The sequence below is a fragment of the Hyla sarda genome, chromosome 10 (genome assembly GCF_029499605.1).
Source record: "Hyla sarda isolate aHylSar1 chromosome 10, aHylSar1.hap1, whole genome shotgun sequence".
Taxonomy (NCBI): domain Eukaryota; kingdom Metazoa; phylum Chordata; class Amphibia; order Anura; family Hylidae; genus Hyla; species Hyla sarda.
Window position 1 is genome coordinate 92,962,593 of NC_079198.1, and position 21,906 is coordinate 92,984,498.

At 43.0% G+C, this 21,906-nt stretch overlaps 1 long non-coding RNA gene across 1 annotated transcript; it reads left to right on the forward strand.

Moving 5' to 3' along the window:
• Window positions 1-479: 479 nt before the first annotated feature.
• LOC130293681 (uncharacterized) lies at window positions 480-19,494 on the forward strand. Its single transcript, XR_008848261.1, has 3 exons — window positions 480-536; window positions 5,258-5,360; window positions 19,396-19,494. It is a non-coding gene; the product is annotated as an uncharacterized LOC130293681 (long non-coding RNA).
• The last annotated feature ends 2,412 nt before the right edge of the window (window positions 19,495-21,906 follow it).

Below are 21,906 nucleotides of genomic sequence, written 5' to 3' on the forward strand. Positions count from 1 at the left end.
GGGGAATTTTAGGAGGAATCCTTAGTTTCCTCATACAGATGAATGTGATTCATAGAACCACATTGATCTGTGTGATCTGCGCTCCATTGATAAAGGTTGGTCCTGCCAGGCTTTATCAATGGGAGAGCCGAGACAGCCGCAGCAGCAGAGGTAAGCCCTCCAGCTACCTCCACAATCGATCGCCCCCCCCCCTGCGATCACGCTGCTGGGGGGCGATCCACCCCATGGGACTGTTCACAGCCTCCTTTAGATGCCGCTGTCAACTTTGACAGCGGCGATCTAAAGGGTCAATAGCCACCCACGGTGATCGCCGCATGTTGGCTATTAACGCCGGCTCCCAGCTAAAAGAAGCTGGGGCCTGGCCGGTATGACGCAGGCTCGAGTGGGGAGCCCGTGTCATATAACGGTTAAAGGCACATGGACGAGTATATGAATATTCAGTTAATTAACTGAATTTTGTTTAGTCTTGAGAAGAAACATGGATAAGAGAGGATACTAGCAACTTATACAAAAAACATGAGGAAAAATTGCTGCAGGTAAACCCCCTTAAAATACAAGAGTGCACATCCTCTAGAGAAAAAAAAATATTTATCTGCAGGAGCGACAAGCCTTCTTTACCATAAGAGTCATGTATGGGCAGGGACACAGTGCACTCTTGCTCTCACCCAGAGCCCCTGTCCCTAAAGGGCAACTCCACACCTAGAAGACACCCCTTACTTTGGAATAAGTGCAAGGATGTCTCAGGTCAAAACATCAAACTACACACAATACAGTAAAGGTCAGAGAGAAACAGTCAGGACTTAACAGGATACTAAACTCAGGGGAAGAAAAACAAACAGAAAGGATAGTCAGCAAGTTGGATCACAAAACCAAGAGGAAAACAGAAGTACCAAATCAAATAGCAAAGGGTTAACCAATATCAGAGCCAAAGTCACAGAACCAGAATACAGAATCAGATGCAGGATATAGCTTGCTACAGAGTATAAGCTCTTTCACAGGCAGTGTCTAAGAGGACACTGCATTTTTAAATAGCCAGAGCTAACAAAGTGTGGACGTAAATGCGACACATTATTAGCCAAAGACGCACCAAATAACATTAATGCATATGCAAAAATATATAATCACATCTCTCTCCCATTCTGCACCTATACCCCTTCCTCTTACGTCACCACACCAACCACAAGCTTTGCCAGCAAACAGGGGAAATCAACCTGTGCGCAACCCTGCCATCTTGTAGGAAGCAAGCCTTAAACAGCCTGGTACGGAGCAAATGGCAAGGCAGATAGCTTATGGCTCCCTGCTCTGGCATAGGTTTCTACGGTATTTGCATCAAGAAGAAGTGGTGCTTATAAGGGTGCAGATGTACCAGGCCAAAAGTCGAGTTATTGCATGCTGCCATAATCCCCTGCATGATGCTATTACATCAAGTGTCCTTATAAATTCAGAGACTGAAATGGCAAGAAGATGAAGAGTGTTGCTCAGATGATGGGATGAGCTTCTAAATTGGGTATTCCCTTTGATGTCTCAGGAACACAATGTGGAATTTACATAGTGGGACAGATTGAGACTGCTTTAATGATTTAGAGATTCTTTGGAAAGATTTATATTGCCAAACAAAGTCATATTTTTATGTTGGTATTACAATACAACGTTCAAACCAAATGCATCAGAGACTCTAGCACCTTTTACCACCTTTTCCGATGAATTAGCTAATGCCATGTCTGTGTTCACACACAGCTATTGGATTTGCTTGTGTGTGAACAGTTTTATGTTCCCTGGCCTGGGAATAGTTAATGCCTTTGGCATTTTAGCCAATAGCTCCTAGGGTGTGTCTATTTAAAGTCAGCCCAGTCTAGCCTCTGGGCTGGTGATTGAGATCATTACATCTTGACTTGCTAACATGCTGGACATGCAGCTCTTGGTGAAATACTCTGAAAAGATTTGAGCTTTTAGTCTACTATTTTGCCTTAGCATGCACTCTGTATTTTCTGTTTTTAGCCATGATTAGGTGGCATGCCTATAGTAGATTTTAATCAAGGTTTGTATAGTCCATTTTAGGATTTGTTTATCCTTTCTGCTATGTGTCTGCTCACATTGTGTTTTCTGTTGTATCTGTTTCCTGTGTATCTAAGCATCTCTGTTATCTGTCCATGGGAACTCAGAGGGTATTGTTATTCCTGCATCTACTAGAGGTGTTCTGAAGGGATTTTGATGATTCCTGTCTTGTGTTCAGTGTGAACAGTGTTCTATAATTCAAATGTAGAAGAAACAAACAGGTGTCCTGCACTCACCGCATAAGTACTGCTTAGTCGGCTCCCATCTCAGGCTGCTCCTCCGGATCGGTATGTGAGGTAGCGTGGGGCGCTCAGAGGCAGTGTTCTACAATTATATCCTGTTGTATCTGTTTTTCTGAGTTGTAACTAGGCATCCCTGTTGCCGTTTCATGGGGACTCCTTGTCTACTGGAGGTGTTCTGAGGGATTGTGATTTATCCTCTCTTGTGTTTAGTGTGAAGAGTGTTCTATAATTATATCCTGTTGTATCTGTTTTTCTGAGTTGTAACTAGGCATCCCTGTTACCGTTCCATGGGGACTCCTTGTCTACTGGAGGTGTTCTGAGGGATTGTGATTTATCCTGTCTTGTGTTCAGTGTGAACAGTGTTCTATAAATATATCCTGTTGTATCCGTTTTTCTGAGTTGTAACTTGGCATCCCTGTTACATGTCCATGGGGACTCTGTTTCTACTGATGGTGTTCGGAGGGATTGCGATTATTCCTGATTAGCGATAGATCCCTGTTACTGGTTCATGGGGACTTTGTGTCTACTGGAGGTTCTGGAGGACTATGCTATATTGTGATTTATCCTGTCTTGTGTTCAGTGTGAACAGTGTTCTATAAATATATCCTGTTGTATCCGTTTTCTGAGTTGTAACTTGGCATCCCTGTCACCTGTCCATGGGGACTCTGTTTCTACTGGAGGTGTTCGGAGGGATTGTGATTATTTCTGATTAGCGATACATCCCTGTTACTGGTTCATGGGGACTTTGTGTCTACTGGAGGTTCTGGAGGACTATGCTATATTCCTGTCTGTTCTTAAAGTCTGTTCAGACTCATCCATTTTCCTGTCTGGTGTTTTGAACTCTATGTTTATTAGTTCTTGATTTCAGATCTTTGGAGTTCTGTACATGTTATAGTACGTAAGTAGTAGGGCCTCACGTCTGCCTTAGCGACTACACCTTGCGGATCAAAAACTAAAGAAAAATATTTATAAAGGTGCCGTAAAACTTAGCATTTAATTGTATAGCTAGATAAAATTCACCACAATATTAGTGCAATATAATAATACTATCACCAAATAATAATTATAGATAATTAATGTATGTATCCTATTTATGATGATCGCCTGGTATGTTTAAGCGAACCATTCACAATACATATCTGATTGCATTAAGTATGCGTAGAGATAACCCCAAGTACACCCGACGCGTTTCTGCCTGGTTAAGTTTACTCATTATCACATATATAACCAGGCTTCCTCAGGGGTAACACAACACACAAAGGGTTAATTGAACACTCAAAAGGGTTAATAATCCTATATAGAGAGTAATATGAATGGTCACAGCCTTTAATGACCACATTTATTAAAGTGCAACACTGCAGCTCTAGACCGCTCCAGGTGGAGCAAAAATTAGATTATATTAAAGGATTTGTTCATCCAATGCAAGACACCTCCCCTCTGGGTAACGATAAACCCACTCTGGAATGATACCAATGATAGTAGGGGAATGTCTCAAAAATGCCTCCTATATGAATAATTCCAGGTCCACTGTACTGTAAATAGATGTACCAGATAACCTGAAAAAAGATCAAATACAGATACTAAATATATATAATAAAGAAGAGAAGAGGGCTTACCCTATCTTCATCAAAACAGTTAATGATGGTTGTACTCACAATGAACTATAGGAGACCAGACCTGAGCTGCCTAGAAACAGACCAGGGTACATCTTAGTTAAGAAGAACATACATACACCGAGTCCTCATACATTTAGATAAGTAAGGCATCCCAAGGAGGACTTGTACTTACAGTAAAGAAGGCGAACAATCGCGCACGTCCTGCAGTGGCAGGGGACCCGACCGTCTGCCGGGATACACGCGCCCTGTATGCGCGCCGGCGTCCTTTTGTAAACCAGCGCTTCCGGGACCCGTCACATGAGCACCACCCATGTGACGCTGTACATGGGCGTGGCTCTGTTCCCGGAGCCGAGAGGCTCCGGACATTGCCGATTACTGACGGGGAGCGCTGGTTACAACCATTATCAAATTACTAAAGGCTGGCTCATATGGGAAGAGTGTGCAGAGTTCTGTACATGACTACTGATCTATAGTGTCCTCTGTTCAAGACCACTGAGTCCTCTGTTCATGTCTAATGATCTATCATGTCCTCTGTTCATGACCACTGATCCATAGTGTCCCCTGTGCTGCTCACTGATCTGTGTCTTCTGGATTTAATCTGTTATAGAGTTCTATGTTCCTGTTATGTTTCTGGTTTGTGACCGACTGTTTATTTGTATGTGTTTTTTGGCCCCTGCACTTTAGTTCAGGGAGGGACTGACGCCCAGTAGTCGATCCACCATTTAGGGTGGATGGGCAAGTAGGCAGGGAGATCAATTTTAGGGTCAGTTTAGGCCTCAATCTCCCTGTCCCCTGGTCAGTCCCTGAAAGTTACCATGTAATGCATAGGCCTCCATTGCAAGAGCTGCTCTTAAGGCCGGGTTCACGCATTCTGAAAATGGGCAGAATGTCTGCACAGTAAACACTTGCGGATATTCCACACATTTGTCCGATGCGGTGAGCGCTATGACCACTCCAAAATGTCTTGTCTTAGATGGCAATGTATTTCCTTGTGGACTCCTCAGAAAGAATAGACATGTCTATTCTTTCTGAGGATGCCAGAATCAGAATTTCTGCGGCAGAAACACCTGGTGCGGAAATTCTGCCGTATAAACAGTACAGCAGAATCCCGGGACTCTGCTGCAGAGAAATGTCATTGCAGAATATTTGTGTGGATATTCCACAAAAATCTGCCGTGTGAACATACCCTTACTCTCTTATAAAGGGTCTATTTCTATGGTGTCCATATGTACTAATGGGACATTTAGATATAGGGTTTCTTCTTTAAGAATTTCTTATTACTATTTATTTCATTGTTGCTAATTTCTTATTCAATTGTACTTATTTTTTTTTTTTGTATTTTAGAGTTTAAAAACCAACACAGCTTTAATAGTTCATTGTCAAATTCAGTTGTGAGCCTTCATAACCGTATTCTAACTCTAAAAAGCCTTTGAAGATTCCAATTAAGGTAAAACTTGAAAAAGTCCCTTTGAAATAGCCAAGTTTTATGACAAATAAAATAGTCTGTAAAATAAAATAAAAAAACTGTAGGAAGAATTATATACAGCATATTATCTTGCCAGTATATATTATGGAGAAAGCTTAAAACATTTTTTTGAAGCAAAACTAAAAAGCAGTATTGAATACTGGATTAAGGCCAATGCATAAAAAATTAAATGAGACACTCGTGTACTGTATTCTCGTGTATTTTGAAATATACATGAGGAATTAAAGAAAGTGAATAGGTACCGCAATGCCAATACTCTCTTATCTTTTGTAATTTCGGAACGTGGAGTTACTACCAGCATGCTCCAGGACTTCAATAGAAATGAACTGATTGAAAACAGCAGTTATCCGTAAATAAAGGCTTTTCTTCAAAGTACAACATGCACCAACATGTTTTTCTCCTTTTTATTATATTGATGTTATGTAGAAAATATAAAAAATTTATAAAATCCTATTTTACACCAAAAGTGTTGTATACTTTAAGCCGTTGTCTACCTTGAAAAAATTACATTCATGTGCCCTGTTGGGGCATATGCATATAGAAGAATGGGTCCCCTGCTTGGAATCTATTAAACAGAATGTGGAATAACTAAAAAGAGTGTCTGAAGGATATTTTGTTGATCTCAGTGAACACGGCATGACGCTTTATCTTCACTATGGTTGCTTTGCAGGGCTGCCAGATTTCCCTGGTGATTACTCATGATTGTTTTGGGTCCCAGCAGTAGATATTCTCTAACCAGCCTATGGATGAGGGGCTCTTTTCAAAAACCTCAGTAAGGGCTTAATCTTTTATACATTCCATTACAGCACCCATAAGTCCTACAGTGGTCCTACAGAGATCTTACCTGCTGTTGAAATAATGAAAACAGGACTGTGGTTAATTCATTTCCATACAACATGCTTTTAGGGGAAGAAGCACCTTCTCAACAATGACATAATAAACCACATTGGGTCGTATGAGGGTGCCAAACTTATCTACTCATTATGAAGAATGTATTCTCGGTCATGTGTTCAACTTTTCTAGACATAGGGGGAGTTCATTATTTATGGTCTTCTCTCTGTGCAGGTTTAGGTCCCAAATGTAGCGGTGATTTTGACATGATGTTGTGGTGATTTTGACATGTGTGGTAAAAGTTAATCACCGCAAATGATAAATTTGTCCCACAGCCAAATCATGCTGCCAGGTTAGATGTAGGGCCGGTGGAAGTTAGTTAACCCCTTAAGGACTAGGTCCATTTTGACCTTAAAGGGGTACTCCACTGGAAAACGTTTTCATTTAAACCAAATGGTGGCAGAGAGTTATACAGATTTGTAAATTACTTCTATTAAAAAATCCCAATCCTTCCAGTACTTATCAGCTACTGTATACTACAGAGGAAGTTCTTTTCTTTTTGAATTTCCTTTATGCCTGACCACAGTGCTCTCTGTTGACACCTCTGTCCATGTCAGTAACTGTCCAGAGCAAGAGAGATTTGCTATGGGGATTGTCTCCAACTCTGGACAGTTCCTAAAATTGACAGAGGTGTCAGGCAGAAAGGAAATTCAAAAAGAAAAGAACTTCATCTGTAGTATACAGCAGTTGATAAGTTTTGGAAAGATTGGGATTTTTTAATAGAAGTAATTTACAAATCTGTTTAACTTTCTGGCACCGGGTGATTTGAAAGAAATTGTTTTCTAGTGGGGTACCCCTTTAAGGACCAGGCTAATTTTATTTTTGCGTTTTCGTTTTTTCCTCCTCGCCTTCTAAAAATCATAACTCTGTTATATTTCCATCGCCAGACCCATATGAGGGCTTGATTTTTGATTGACCAATTGTACTTTGTAATGGCATTTCTCATTTTACCTTAAAATGTATGGCAAACGACACCCCCCCCCCCCAAAAAAAAAAAAAAAAAATTGGGGGGGGAGAAAATTTTAAGGAAAACCAAAATGTAGCAAATTTTGGAGGGTTTTGTTTTCACACTGTACATGTTACCGTAAAAATCACATGTTTTCTTCATTCTGTGGTTCAATTCAATGATACCCATCTTTACATACTTTTCTATTATTTTACTGCTTTTAAAAAATATGAAACTTTCTGTACAAAATCAGTGGCCCACATTTATCATTGTAGGTGTAAGTGAAGAATTTTTTACACCCTTTTTTTGTGTGTTGATAATGTGTAGGAGGACCAAATTTATTAAATGTTCACAGAGCATTTGATACATTTTGTGCAGGTCACATTTTCTGAAATTTCTCTTTTCACATACACCAAAAAGCTACGCCAGATCTGGGATGGTGTAGTTTTAGACACTTTTCAGTGGCTTTGCGCCTTTTTTGCGCCTTTTTACAAAAAGGCGGAGTTCATAAATCCCTTCTATATCATGTGCATTGCCAAAATCATTGGATTGCAACTCAAAATCAGCAGAAATGTGTAAACAAAAAGGCGCAAAAAAGGCGCAAATAAACCCTGCTTGCGCCTTTTTTGCCTTTTGTAGACACAAAAAACAGTCTAAAGACAATGATAAATGTCGGCTACTATGTTTAAAATCGCCCTTTTTTGACCACCCATAACTTTTTCATTTTTCTGTATACGGGCTCATTTTTTGCGCCGTGATCTGTACTTTTTATAAATACCATATTTGCCTATATGAAGTTATTTTATTTTTTACGTTTACGCCTTTCACCGTACAGGATCATTAACATTATATTTTGAAAATTTGGACATTTGCACATGCGGTGATGCCAAATATGTTTTTTTACGCTTTTTGGGGGTAAAATGGGAAAAAAAGGACAATTTACATTTTTATTGAGGGTGGGGATTTTTTTTTCCTTTTTTTAATTTTTTTTTTCTACACTTTTTATGTCCCCATAGGGGACTATTTATAAGAACCATTTGATTGCTAATACTGTTCAGTGCTATGATTAGGCATAGCACTGATCAGTGTTATCGGTCATCTTCTGCTCTGGTTTGCTTGATCTCAGGAGACGGCTGGAGGCACGTGAGGTGACCTCCGGCCGCCATTTTAGATGATCAGATCCCAGTGGCAGCATCCATTTAAATAGGCGTATTTCTGCAATGCCGTGATCTGTACTGATCAGGGCATCTGAGGGGTTAATGGCGGACATCAGCGCAATCGCTGATGTCTGCAATTACCAGCGGGTCCCTGGCTGCTGATAGCAGCTGGGACCTGCAGTGCATGACGCGAGCACTGTTCCGATGCTGGCAGGAAATATACGTCCTGGTGCACGACGTGCCTCTGCTAAAGGACATACATTTACGTCTGTGTTCGTTACCCCATACTAAAGTTAGTGTAGTGTGCAATATATTTTCAACTTTTTGCAAAAAGACACACTTAATCCGTTCCACCCTTTAACATACCTCCTCAACCTCCCTTCCAAGGGCATGCAGAGAAATTAAACTAGACTATTTCATTATATTTTAATTGCAGCCAAGGGCTTAATTGCTCAACGTTGGAATTCTACGGATATACCTACCTTACAACATCTGAAGAACAAAATATCTGTCACGATTCGGCTGGCTGGAGGTGGATCCTCTGTGCCAGAGAGGGATTGGCGTGGACCGTGTTGGTGGACCGGTTCTAAGTTGCTACTGGTATTCACCAGAGCCCGCCGCAAAGCGGGATGGTCTTGCAGTGGCGGTAGCAACCAGGTCGTATCCACCAGCAACGGCTCAACCTCTCTGACTGCTGAAGATAGGCGCGGTACAAGGGAGTAGACAAGAGCAAGGTCGGACGTAGCAGAAGGTCAGGGCAAGCAGCAAGGATCGTAGTCAGGGGCAACGGCAGGAGGTCTGGAACACAGGCTAGGAACACACAAGGAAACGCTTTCACTGGCACAATGGCAACAAGATCCGGCAAGGGAGTGCAGGGGAAGTGATGTATAAATAGGGAGTGCACAGGTGAACACACTAATTAAGCCTGCTGCGCCAATCAGTGGCGCAGTGGCCCTTTAAATTGCAGAGACCCGGCGCGCGCGCGCCCTAAGGAGCGGGGCCGCGCGCGCCGGGACAAGACCGACGGGGAGCGAGTCAGGTACGGGAGCCGGGATGCGCATCGCGAGCGGGCGCCTCCCGCATCGCGAATCGCATCCCGGCTGAGAGAGACATTGCAGCGCACCCGGTCAGCAGGTCTGACCGGGGCGCTGCAAATGCGAGGAAGTTGCGAGCGCTCCGGGGAGGAGCGGGGACCCGGAGCGCTCGGCGTAACAATATCGTTAATCAGAACAATGGAATATCTCTCAGCGGCGACAGATAATCTCTTACCAAAGTTTTATGAAATTTGGGAGTCTTGGGATAAATTCTTGGAATCGGAAACAATACTGTGAGATATGGGAGCTCGGGCTCGGGCCTGCGCGGGCCTATTCTTTTCTCTTTCCTTCTCTTTACTTGCCTCTATTGTTTGTATCTCCCTCTAACCATTCCTCATCTGTCTTGTGATCCTCCCTATTTATCATATTTTCTGACTATACATGTCGAACATTCTCGACTATTTTCCAAGGTCTCACTTTGAGCTCATCTGATGGTTTGCTTTATAATCCTCAAAACCGTCAAAAGCAACTAATTTCAATGGTGATGATATCACTCAATTTATGTAATTTATAATTGCCTCCTTATTTTTGCTTTCCATTACTGTTCTTAATTCAGAATAATCTTTTCCATGCCGCTTGACTTATTTATAAACATGAGACCTCCTTTTTACTGAGATTTGACGGTTGGACACATGATGAGGAGGTCCCCCTGTGGTCTACTACTCAATACCTCTTATTCTTTCCCCTCAATACTCTTCCTTCTCCTTTTTTATTTATTGTCCTTATTTTTTACTGTTATTTTCCTGTTGATATGATTTTTGTGTAACTGTTTCCCTTTGTTATGGAAATTTTAAAAATTGTGAAAATAAACAATTATAAAAAATAAAAAAAATTACTCTACTGGAGCAGTCCGCAATGTGGTTATGATTCTGAAATTCTGTAAATAAAAAGTCACTGAAAAGTCACATGAAAACTGCCTGCAACAATTAATGAGATAAATTGAGACTAAAAAAAACAAGGTAAATAGTTTGATAAATTCTTCCCATAGAGTAGGGTCACACATAATGTATTTGCAGCTGAGAATCCGGTGGTGACCCAACCCTATTGTGTGCCTCCAGTGTCGCCGTGTGCACTCGCAATGTACTCAGACATCGTAGAGCGTGCCCTGTGTGACCACTGGTAATGGCGGATTGCTGCTGTTAACATCATTCAACTGTTTACATCATTCAAACACATACCACTTAACCAGCTGTAGTGCTTAATCTTCTATAGAATTTTGCATCCTAGACTTATTGGGGGAGATTTATCAAAACCTGTGGAGAGGCAAAGTTGCCCATTTGCCCATGGAAACCAATCAGATCGATTCTTTCATTCTTAACAAGGCCTGTGAAGAATGAAAGAAGCAATCTGATTGGTTGCTATGGGCAACTGGTCACCTTTGCCTCTCCACAGGTTTTGATAAATCTTCCCCATTGTCCATTTGACAATTCAAATAAAAGATCTATTTGTATATCAATTATTTGAGAGCCTATGCCAATATCACACTTTCACAAATATTACCAGATATGTGGGAGATTAATGAAAACCTGTGTAGAGGAAGAGTAGTGCAGTAGCCCATAGCAACCAATCAGATCGCTTCTTTCATTTTTCAGTGGCCTTTTAAAAATGAAAGAAGTGATCTGATTGGTTACTATGGGCAACTGCATTTGTGTATATCAATTGGAGGTGCCCCTCTAATGTGCTCATTTCTTTTTATAAACAGTTACTTTCTACAGACTTTCTATTTAAATAGGCTATTTCTGCGCTACAGAGAGCCTCAATAGGGGTTTATAACACTTTGCCTTGCTGTAAGGGCCGGACTGGCCTACCCTGTGAGCTGGAAGTGTCTGGGGCATGGGATGCTGACAAGTCACTGTATCAGTCTGTCAAGAGCTACCCCCCACCCGCGATCGCACTGCAGGGTGGCGATCTACCCCACTTGCCCACCAGGGAGCATTCACAGGTCCCTTTAGACGCCACTGTCAGCTTTGATAGGGGCGATTTAAAGGGTTAAAGAATACCTGTCATCAACTAAACTTTCCCTGATCCCCCTCCCCATCTGTCCCTTACTCTAACTATGCCTATCCCTGTGTTTATTGAGGTTTAAAACGCTGTGGAAATACCTTTTTTTATCCCTCTTCATTAGCTCAGGAGCACTGTCTTTCTGAGGGGTGGAAGGAGGCGGGTTCCGGCAGGCATGATGTCACATGAAGCCTGGCCAGGACTCTGCTTCTGCCTGTCTTCCTGTATGCTGCTCTCCCTCTGCAGCAGTGTTTCCCAACCAGGGTACCTCCGGCTGTTGCAAAACTACAACTCCCAGCATGCCCAGACAGTCAACAGCTGTCCGGGCATGCTGAGAGTTGTAGTTTTGCAACAGCTGGAGGCACCCTGGTTGGGAAACACTGCTCTGCAGTGTGCATACAGACTAAGTACAGGGGAGGGATGGCAGCCTCTGTCTCTCTCTCTCCTGTGTCTCTCTGCACTAAAAAGTCAATGCTGAGAACCAGGGGCAGTGGGAGCAATTACAAAGGCAGTAATTAAGATGAATGTCAGGGGGGGGGGGCACAGAGCAGATAGTGCAGTGAGATAATACAATGTATAAGATAACATGTGGTGAGGGCAGGGAGAACACAGAGCAGGGGGGAGAGGTGACTGGCCTCTGTCATATGAGAGGCATGTGCAGGCTTGTAGCTCACAGTGCTGCTCCAGGCGAGTCCTGAGCTGAGGGTACTGAACTTCCTGTGGAAGGACCAGAGCCCTTTCAGCATTAGTCCTAGTACACTTACTATGAAAAGCATAGGAAGCTGCCTGCAGACCAGGCATAGAAGAGAGACCCCAAGTGGCCAAAAGTATAAAATGAAAAAAATGGTATAAATATTAATATTTTTTAATGAAGATATATTACAATATGTCTTCATTAATGATTATGAACAACATATTAAAAGTTTTTGTTAATGACAGGTACTCTTTAAGAGCCAGCCGCGGCAATCAACGCATGCTGGCTTTTAGCGGCAGCCCCTGGCTACTGAAAACAGCTGCAGGCTGCAGAGTATGGAGCGGACATGAGTCAGGAGCCTGCTCCACACACTCCTCTGAGCGTCACCGTACTTGTCGGGTGCTTTCAGATCCGGCCCTACTTGTCTGAAGCAGGGCTAAGGGGCTGAATTATTCACCTGTCTGGTACCCGGAACTGCTCGGGCTTCGGGCAATAGGAATTTCACATCCTTGATATAAGTATATGTGCATGTGTGTTTGTGCTTTTTTATTTGGGGGGGGGGGGGGCAGCATTTAATTCTTGGACCCAGGTAGCACAATGTCTTGGGCTGGCCTTGTCTGCAACCAACCAATACAGCATCAATTAAAGGCAAAAGGCAGCATACAAAGACAAGGAGCAAAACAAGTCAAGAGAGCAATGTAGATGGTAAGAGTTACCTCCTTCACACACAGGCATCTACTCAATGATTTGAAAACTGCATTAAAGGATATTGAGATCCAGTATCTTAATTATTTCCATAAATTTAGCATACACAGCATATAAGATATTAAAATGCTAGATAATGTAGGAGCTTTTCAAAAGAAGAAACATGAAAAGGCTGAAACCATTAGATGCTCATATTTCACCTTTCCTGTTGTTTCCATGGAAACACACATTTTCCACACCCACTTTGATTACTACTACATTTTATGTGCTAAAGTACAATATTTAAAGTAACAGTAGTAGGTAAAAAAATAACTAATTCTCATCCCCTGTATCGCCTGATGGCTGTGATTTCACTGGTTTTCCATGCAAAATCTGTAATGAAATTTGCAAAATATGCATGTGTGATTATATCTTTCAACTATCATATTTTCTGGCCTATAAGACGACTTTTGAAACCCGGTAAAATATTCTCAAAAGTCAGGGGTCGTCTTATACGCCTGATGCTGCAGTCGACTGGGAAACCCGGGGTATGGATTATCCATACCCCAGGCATCACGGCCAAGATTAATTTCCCCCGTCCCATTTGGGACATCCCTGTGTCCTGAAATATTTTTTCGGGACACAAGGATGTCCAGGTTACCTTTCTGCAGCCCCACGTTAACTTTTAAAATGCAGGGGCCGCTGGGAGGTAGCACATGCAGAACCGTCACTGACATCCCGCGCGTGCGCCCATAGAAACGGCAGAGCGAAGCGGAGCAGCAAAGACATGCGCGCATGGTAAGTTACCAGTGACAAGTCATCTTCGGTGCTCTGAACACCGCTCCTCCAGTCCCGGGACCTACTGCTATGGCCTATAGGCCATAGAAGTAGATTGTGGCCCAGGACTGGAGGAGCGGTGGTCGGAGCACTGAGGTGAGGCAGTACATAGGCATACAGCCTCCATCCATACTTTGTGTATGGTTGAAGGCTGTATGTCTGTGGGGGGGGGGGGGCACTGCCTACCTAAAGTGGGGATATACAACCTAATGTGGGGGAACTATACCGCCAACCTAATGTGGGGGAACTACAACCTAATGTGGGGGAATTACCGTATACTTCCAACCTAATGTGAGGGAACTATACTACCAACCTAATGTGGGGGAACTATACTGCCAAACTAATGTGGGGAAACTTTGCTGTAAACCTAATGTGGGGGAACTATGCTGACAACCTAATGTGGGGGAACTATGCTGACAACCTAATGTAGGGGGAACTATGCTGAAAACCTAATGTGGGGGAACTATGCTGACAACCTAATGTGGGGGAACTATGTTGAAAACCTAATGTGGGGGGAACTATTCTGACAACCTAATGTGGGAGAACTATGCTGACAACCTAATGTTAGGGAACTATGCTGACAACCTAATGTAGGGGGAATTATGCTGCCTACCTAGTGTGGGGGAACAATGGTAAGGTACCGTACATCGCGGTAGATGGGTAGTCTTAAACGGTGAGTATATCCCAAACTCTATATTTTAACTGTAAAAGTTGGGGATCGTCTTATATGCCCAGTCGTCTTATACACCAGAAAATATGGTAACTACTTTCCCATTGGTTGCTAGTAATGTTGCTAACCTCTGACAACTGTATTTGCATCCTTCTCATTGGCCCATAAGCTAAAAGAAGGGAGGGGTCGATACAAAATATTTGCGCTCCACAACAACTCACACAGTAAATAATATGGAAGCCTTCTTTTTGACCATAACCTGGAAGCAGGAAGGGATGTGTACTGTGAAAAAAAAAATGTGAAAAAAAAAGAATATTCGGCATAACGAATATATGTCGCTATATTCGAAATATTTGCGAAAATTGCGAAGTGCATATATTTGCGGTAAAAATTCGCAATTCGAATATTCATGCTCAACACTACTGGTTACATTACCAAAATTAATCACAGTGTACAACACAAACAGAGAAACACAGCCGCACATCCACCATTTGTATTTTGATCTACTTGCTTCTCAGCATAATTTAATAAACTAACAGGCTGTTTGTATACATTTTGATCAAAAAGTACAAGCCCACTTGCCACGTCAAGGCCACCTAGTCAGAGTGGGTCCTTAATCTAACACTGGCTTAGCGCCGGGCGGCGACCACCTACCCCGAGCACATGGTAGGTTTCATACTGGTGTGGTTCTCTGTGGCGGCCATTGTTACTGTGATGCTTTGTCTGTGGAGTGGTGTGGCCAAGAACCAGGAGGGGCTTGGTCGGGCAGCAGTGGGGCTGTGGGGCCACTGGGTCATTCCTCCTATGGGCTTGGTGTCGCAGGGGCAGTGGTCGCCGCCCGGCGCTACACCAGTGTTAGGATAGGGACCCACTCTACACCAGTGTTAGGATAGGGACTAGGTGGCCTTGACGTGGCGAGTGGACTTGTACTTGTTGATCAAAATGTATACTAACAACCTGTTAGTATTTGAAATTATGCTGAGAAGCAAGTAGATCAAAATGCAAACGGTAGATGTGCGGCTGTGTTTCTTTTTTTGTTTTTCATCACAGTATGCATCACTGTTAAAATGGTAGTCAATTTAATTTTATGTGTAATGTGTTTAAATTTTATTACATATTTCTATTGTAAAAAAAAAAAAAAATCCAACAGAAAAATAAAAGCATCTTATTTCTTCTCTCTTATCTGATGAGACTTTGAGCTTACAAAATATTTGTTTTCTTTTAGACTGGGTTCATACAGTTTTCCAGGTACACAGTACTTTAGCATCTTGTCAAAATGGGATGCCCACCTACCCACCTATACTGTGCAGCAGCAGCTCCATTTACTTTCATGGCTTGACGGTTACTGTAGCTAGTGGCTATGTTCAAGCTACTTCCGGCGTGTACATGATTATTTTGCTGTACTCCATAGCATGGTCTGCTGCACTACTAAGTCCAGCAAAATAATGTGTACCTATGGAAAATAGCCTGAACAGTAAGTGAATGGACTCACGGATGTGCATCACAGTAAAAGGCTTTGTTCACACGGTGGAACATTTGCTGAATGTCCGCCCAGAACACACAGTCAGATATTCCGCAAATAGCATGTTCCGCTGGTGCTAGGTTCCCTTGTAAATGGGCTGTCTCCATAGACAACAATGCATTTCCAAGAATGAATTCAGGTAGAAAACAGACATGGTGCACATCTACAATCTTATATAATGATCTGATTGCTTCTCAGCATAATATCTAAAACTAACAGGTTGTTAGTAGTGTTGAGCGGCATAGGCCATATTCGAATTTGCGAATATTCGCGAATATATGGACGAATATTCGTCATATTCGCAAATATTCGCATATTCGTAATATTGTTTTATTTTCGCATATGCGAATATTCGCGTGTGCGAAAATTTGCATATGCGAAAATTTAAATATACAAGAATTAGCAAAAGCGAACATTTGCATATACGAAAATTAGCATATGTAAATTTTCGCATATGCGAAAATTCGCACACCAGTCTCACACAGTAGTATTAGAGCCTTCTTACACCACATAAGCTGGAAGCAGAGAGGGATGATCACTGTGATGTGTACTGTGAAAAAGAAAAAAAAAAGAATATTCGTAATTACGAATATATAGCGCTATATTTGTGAACATTCGCGAATTCGCGAATATGCGATATTCGCGAATGAAATTCGAATTGCGAATATTTGCGAGCAACACTAGTTGTTAGTATACATTTTTGATCAAAAAGTACAAGCTCACTCGCCACATCAAGGCCACCTATTTAAAGTGGGTCCCTAACGTCCCTAGCATAAAATGGCGCAGCACTGGGCGGCGACTACCACCGCCGCGACACCAGTGCCCACGGGGGGGGGAAACGACCCACTGGCAGAGCCGCCCCAATGCCACTCAAACCAGTCTATGGGTCGCACCTCCCCACAGACATGGCGCCACGGCAGCAACGGACGCCGCCCTGCACCACACCAGTGTGAACAAGGTGTAATAGCTCACTTACCATGCTCTCCCAGTCAGACTGGGAGGCTGCTAGGAAAGAAATGGCCCTTGTGTAGCTAACTACTACTTATATAGGGTTGGGCTGAGGGGGTGGGGAAGAGTGCAGCACATGTTCAAACAAAAAAAAAGGAAGGGATAGAAAACAGACATGGTGTACAGCTACAATCTTGTATAATGATCTGATTGCTTCTCAGCATAATATCAAAAACCAACAGGTTGTTAGTATACATTTTTGATCAAAAAGAACAAGCCCACTCGCCACGTCAAGGCCACCTATTTAGAGTGGGTCTCTAACGTCCCTAGCATAAAATGGCGCAGCACTGGGCAGCGACCACTACTGCCGCGACACCAGTGCTCACGGGGGGGGGGGGGGGGGGGGAAATGACCCACTGGCAGAGAGCGGCCCCAATGCCACTCAAACCAGTCTATGGGTCGCACCTCCCCACAGACATGGCGCCACGGCAGCAACGGACGCCGCCCTGCACCACACCAGTGTGAACAAGGTGTAATAGCTCACTTACCATGCTCTCCCAGTCAGACTGGGAGGCTGCTAGGAAAGAAATGGCCCTTGTGTAGCTAACTACTACTTATATAGGGTTGGGCTGAGGGGGTGGGGAAGAGTGCAGCACATGTTCAAACAAAAAAAAAGGAAGGGATAGAAAACAGACATGGTGTACAGCTACAATCTTGTATAATGATCTGATTGCTTCTCAGCATAATATCAAAAACCAACAGGTTGTTAGTATACATTTTTGATCAAAAAGTACAAGCCCACTCGCCACGTCAAGGCCACCTATTTAGAGTGGGTCTCTAACGTCCCTAGCATAAAATGGCGCAGCACTGGGCAGCGACCACTACCGCCGCGACACCAGTGCCCACGGGGGGGGGGGGGGGGGGGAAACGACCCCCTGGCAGAGAGCGGCCCCAATGCCACTCAAACCAGTCTATGGGTCGCACCTCCCCACAGACACGGCGCCACGGCAGCAACGGACGCCGCCCTGCACCACACCAGTGTGAACAAGGTGTAATAGCTCATTTACCATGCTCTCCCAGTCAGACTGGGAGGCTGCTAGGAAAGAAATGGCCCTTGTGTATCTAACTACTACTTATATAGGGTTGGGCTGAGGGGGTGGGGAAGAGTGCAGCACATGTTCAAAAAAAAAAAAAAGGTAGTGAATTCGGGTAGAAAACAGGCGTGCACATCTACAATCTTGTATAATGATCTGATTGCTTCTCAACATAATATCAAAAACTAACAGGTTGTTAGTATACATTTTTGATCAAAAAGTACAAGCCCACTCGCCACGTCAAGGCCACCTATTTAGAGTGGGTCCCTAACGTCCCTAGCATAAAATGGCGCAGCACTGGGCGGCGACCACCACAGCTGCGACACCAGTTAGTTTTTGATATTATGCTGAGAAGCAATCAGATCATTATACAAGATTGTAGATGTGCACCATGTCTGTTTTCTACCCGAATTCACACTGTATTTTCTATCCCTTCCTTTTTTTTTGTTTGAACATGTGCTGCACTCTTCCCCACCCCCTCAGCCCAACCCTATATAAGAAATAGTTAGCTACATATGGACCATTTCTTTCCTAGCAGCCTCCCAGTCTGACTGGGAGAGCATGGTAAGTGAGCTATTACACCTTGTTCACATTGGTGTGGTGCTGTGCGGCGTCCGTTGCTGCTGTGGCGCCGTGTCTGCGGGGAGGTGCGGCCCATAGACTGGTTTGAGTGGCATTGGGGCCGCTCTGCCAGTGGGTCGTTCCCCCCCCTGTGGGCACTGGTGTCACGGCGATGGTGGTCGCCGCCCAGTGCTATGCCATTTTATGCTAGGGACGTTAGGGACCCACTCTAAATAGGTGGCCTTGACGTGGCGAGTGGGCTTGTACTTTTTGATCAAAAATGTGTACTAACAACCTGTTAGTTTTTGATATTATGCTGAGAAGCAATCAGATCATTATACAAGATTGTAGATGTGCACCATGTCTGTTTTCTACCCGATTTCGCATTTCCAAGAATGTTCATTCTTTCAGCTGAGAATGGAATTGGAATTTTTGCAATGGAAACATTTGTTATGGAGATTCTCCTATGTGCACAGTGCAGCAGAATCCCATTTAAAGCAATGGGACTTTAAATGCTACCGAATTTCCAAGCAGACTTTTCCTGAAGCATTCCGTTCAGAAATCCCATCCAAATTCCATTTCCCATAACATTTTATAGCCATAAAATTGCAATGTTTGATTTTCCGGTCACTCATGGCACTATGCATGTGTTTAGGCCATTTTTACCCCAAATGCATAATAGCATTTGCAGTACAAACGTACAAAGAAAATCAGCAAAATACTTCTTAAGGAACGTTCCAAAAATGCAAGAAAATTGCTTTCAGCCTGACATTTTTTAAAGCTTAAAATATGGACCATAAAAACTGACAACTTGTCCTGAATGACATTTTAACACAGCGAGCTGTGCATCACAATGTGTGTACCAATGGAAACAGGACTGACTTCTTCTGTGTGCAGGTGGTCGCTCCGTGCATGAGAAGAATTGGGGCGGCAGGCAGGAGATTGCCAACCCCCTTCGATCAGAAACTTATCCTGTGGATAGCGGATAAAAAGGTCAGTACCAGAGTTCTCCTTTACTATATATATTATACTAGCTCCCTCTAGTGGTGGCTGCAGGCAGAAAGTAAATTATCCTGACATCATCTATTTACCATTAAGAATCTGTGGGCCTGTGCCTAGGAAAGCTAATTTTGACTTCCCATATACTCCTCCATTGGCCCGCCCTTTGACATGCCCCACCTTACTTCTGGGGTGACACACTGTAACATTCTTGTGGCAAGCAGAGCACCCCCCATCAAGAGGATGCTTTAGGTGGCTGTCTATTTTGCCTACAGGCAGAGCTGGCCCTGTGTGCACCTGTACTTGATTTCAGCATTTTCTGTGTATAGGGGTGAGATCCAAGCAACAACATTTTTAAACAGTATTTCCCAACTAGGGTGCCTCAAGCTGTTGGGAGACACTGCCTTAAAACATAAACTTTCCAATATGGAATGGAATAAATTCACAGTTTTTGGATTACATCATCGTGGTGTGCTGCCTTTATCCATTGCATATATATATATATATATATATATATATATATATATATATATATATATCTATATATATATATATCTATACAGTGGTCCCTCAACATACGATGGTAATTCGTTCCAAATGAACTATTGTTAGTTGAAACCATCGTATGTTGAGGGATCCGTGCAATGTAAAGTATAGGAACTTATATACACCTGTCCCTGTCTTTCTGGACTGTCACTGCTGCCCTGGATTTCGCCCTTCGTCGCTGTCGCCGCGTCCCTGGGGTGTCACCGCCGCTCCGGACTGTCTCTACTGGCCGGGAACATCGCTCTTCATCGCCATCAACATGTCGCTGCGCACGCCTCTCCTATTGGATGACGGAAGGGCGTGCGCGGCGACGTGATGATGACGAAGGAGAGCGACAGCGATGCAGAGGAGCCCGAAGAGGACGGTCTGGAACATCGGGGACAGGTGAGTGACCATCACCGGACCACACGGGGCACCTTAAACGGCTATCCGGCTGCAGCTGAAGCAGTCTGCGCTGCCGGTTAGCCGTTTAAGCGATGGCCCCGACGTACAAAAGCATCGTATGTTGATGCTGCCTTCATGTTGATATTATCGTATGTCGGGGCCATCGCAGGTCGAGATAGATATATATATATATATATATATATATATATATTTATATATATATATAATATTGTGATGAACTAAGAGAATACGTGTCACTTCCATATATGCATCTAATGACACAACAGCATTGCCATCATCTGACACATATTATCAGCTTTATCAAATACACAACCAAATACATTACATAGTGGCAAGATTCAATTTACTGTGCTGCTTTCTGTTTCGGTAAGGGAAGAGTTAATGCTCCAGGGACAGGTAACGTAAAATGCCAGCAGTCAAAGAAATTACTCAGCAATGCATCATATCAAAAATGAATTGATGTAAGGGATTTATGAAAGGCTTTTAATCCCTTAGTGGACATTTGTCAAGCTTCCTGCAATAAAACCCCTGGGAGCCAAGTGGTAACAAATGTGGGATGTGCGCTTCCAATCTAGCTTGTTATATCCTGCCTCTTCATGATAACACCGAGCATTGTTTATTGTCAGAAATACTCAGGGGAATCCAGCTAAAGAAAGATGAATCTGCTCTGCTGTATCTGCCGGTCACTTACATTGTCAGATAATTATCCTGCTATATCAATTCTTCAGCGCGGTACTAATTCTATTCACAATATGTATCAGTGTTTGTAATCTTTTTTATTATCGTAAAAGGCAGGGCTCAATAGTTTATGCCAATACAAATCGACATATTGATACATATTCTCTATAATATAGCATGTTAACAGGGTACTCCACTGGGAAAAAAAAATAATAATAATTAAATCATCTGGTGCCAGAAAGTTAAACAGATTTGTAAATGACTTGTATTTAAAAATCTTAACCCTTCCAGTACTTCTCGGCTGCTGTACGCTCCACAGGAAGTTATTTTCTTTTTTAATTTCCTTTCTGTCTGACCACAGTGCTCTCTGCTGACACATCTGTCCATTTTAGGAACTGTCAAGAGTATAAGCAAATCCCCATAGCAAACCTGTCCTGTTCCAGACAATTCCTGACATGGACAGAGGTGTCAGCAGAGTACTGTGGTCAGACAGAAAGGAAATTCAAAAATAAAAGAACTTCCTGTGGAGTATACAGCAGCTGATAAGCACTGGAAAGGTTAAGATTTTTTTTTGTAGGAGCAATTTACAAATCTGCTTAACTTTCTGGCACCAGTTGATTTAAAAAAAAATATATATATATTTTCCAGGGGAGTACATCTTTAAATGGGCGCTGTCAGAATCAAAAACCTTTTATATGTTGTACATATTGGCAAAACATGAACCCCTTCCCACTATAGGACGCATGCATACGTCCAATCATCCGCCACGTTCATGCAATT